The sequence below is a fragment of the Penaeus vannamei genome, chromosome 41 (genome assembly GCF_042767895.1).
Source record: "Penaeus vannamei isolate JL-2024 chromosome 41, ASM4276789v1, whole genome shotgun sequence".
In the NCBI taxonomy this organism is placed as follows: domain Eukaryota; kingdom Metazoa; phylum Arthropoda; class Malacostraca; order Decapoda; family Penaeidae; genus Penaeus; species Penaeus vannamei.
The window spans coordinates 5,824,554-5,827,053 of record NC_091589.1 but is presented as its reverse complement, the minus strand read 5'-3'; positions in this window follow the sequence as shown (position 1 = coordinate 5,827,053).

The window sequence follows — 2,500 nt, the reverse complement described above, 5'->3', positions numbered from 1 at the left end:
CACACAGACACACACACACACACACCTTAACTTCCTTGTGATTCTCTTATGCTTTCCTTATAAAACCAACTGTCGTTTTTTTTTGTCTATTTACTTCTATGTCTGCAATGCCTGTCTGTCAATCTTTTTATTTGTCAATCTGTCTCTCTCACTGTCTCTCTCTCTCTCTCTCTCTCTCTCTCTCCGTCTCTCTCTCTCTCTCTCTCTCTCTCTCTCTCTCTCTCCCTCTCCCTCTCCCTCTCCCTCTCTCTCTCTCTCACTCTCTCTCTCTCTCACTCTCTCTCTCTCTCTCTCTCTCTCTCTCTCTCTCTCTCTCTCTCTCTCTCTCTCTCTCTCTCTCTCTCTCTCTCTCTCTCTCCTTTCCTCCTTCTCTCTCTCAGTCTCTCTTTCTTTCCCTCCCTTTCTCCCTCTTTTTCTCAATAATCCGTTCATGAAAATTCCCTCGTTTTACAATATCGTGTCTTTCTTCGTATCTGCTCGAGTCTCCTCCGTGTGGCTCCCATCATGTGCAGGACATGTTGATGAGTCAGGTCGCGAGTTAATAAAAATGCAGCTCTTTTGAAATCACTCTTTCTGCATCTCTCTTTGCCACTGTGTCTTTATCTGTCTCTGTCTTTGTTTTTGTCTCTGTCTTTGACTGTTTCAGGTTTTCTCTCTCTCTATCTATCTATCTCTTTCTTTATCTCTCTCTCTCTCTCTTTCTCTCTATATCTGTCTCTCTCTCTCTCTCTCTCTCTCTATTTCTGTCTGTCTCTCTCTCTCCCTCTCCTTCTCTTTCTCTGTTTGCCTCTCTCTCTCTCTCTTTATCTCTATTTCTCTCTCTATCTATCTTTCTTTATCTCTCTCTCTTTCTCTCTATTTCTCTCTCTCTCTCTCTTTCTCTCTATTTCTGTCTGTGTCTCTCTCTCCCTCTCTTTCTCTTTCTCTGTTTGCCTCTCTCTCTCTCTCTTTCTCTCTCTCTCTCTCTCTCTCTCTCTCTCTCTCTCTCTCTCTCTCTCTCTCTCTCTCTCTCTCTCTCTCTCTCTCTGTCGTTATGCTAGATAACAGGCAGAAATAAAACTCATTGTCAGCGTTTCTCTTCTATTCAAAATTTAACAACCTATTTTATGGTTTTCTGCTGACACGCCTATGGCAGCTAGGGAGTGAATCCGCTTTTATATTTTAATTGGTTTTATGCTTCTATAAAAGTTAAGATATATATCAGGATGTTGGTCTGTGCCGGTCAGTCCCTCTCTTTCTCTCTCTCTCTCGCTATCTATCTATCTATCTACCTATCTATCTACTCTCGCTCTATCCATCTCTCCTATTATTAAAAAAAAGAAAAAAAAAGAAAAGAAAAAAAAGAAAAAAGAAAGAAAGAAAAGAAGAGAAAAAAAAATATATATAAATATATATATATATATATATATATATATATATATATATATATATATATATATATATATATATATATATATTTATAAATATCTTTCACAAGCAGATACTCAGCTCATACATTTGTGTCAATATGTATATCTGTGTGTGTTTGTGTGTGTTTGCGTATACGTGAGCGTGTGTGCGTCCATGCTTACACGTATGTGTATATGGATGTTTGTTCCTGTTCGCACTTGTGTGTCTGCCCTTGCGTTTATCATTAATAAAAAATAAAAAAAAAATAGGAATCATTCACCCTAGTCACTCCCCTGGCACTCATCGCGGCACTCCCTGGGGCGGAGTCACTGCCACAGGGGGAGGGAGGGGGATGGGAGAGGTTAGAATGAATAAATGTACAAATGAATAGATAAGTAAATGAATAAATATATAAAGGAAGGGATAGATTTATGTAAGAATACAAAAAGATAAATAGATAAATCATTAAATAAAGTAGATGAATATTAGATAAGTAGATAAATCAATGAATACGGTCGATAAACACGCAGGTGGATGGAGAAGTAAATAATAAATCGTCAAAATTATTAAATAAAGATTAATTTAATAAATGAATAAAAAATAAGAAAGATTAAAAACACTAAAAATATTTAAGAATCAAAAGATAATCAAAACATCAATATCATATAAAAAATAGATCTACTAATGTGTACATTTAATCTCTTTTCTGAAGAATTAGAATTGTTATTGATTTGTACAAAGAACTGTGGATCAAGGTAATTAAAACTTCAACGTTGATCAGCATTCTCAAAATCACATTTCTATCCACGAAGACACACGCACACACTCAAAAAAATTAATAATAGTAAAATAAAATAAAAATAAAATCTGTTGGGTCAAGATTACTGACCTTCGCCAGAGCACCGCTAGGCCCGAGCACTAAGCCTTCCAGCTTCCTTCGATTCCCTCATTGAATCAAAATACCTGTAGAGGATTAGAATAGATAATTAAATATAGAGGATTAGAATAGATAATTAAATATAGAGGATTAGAATAGATAATTAAATATAGAGGATTAGAATAGATAATTAAATATAGAGGATTAGAATAGATGATTAAATATACAGCAACA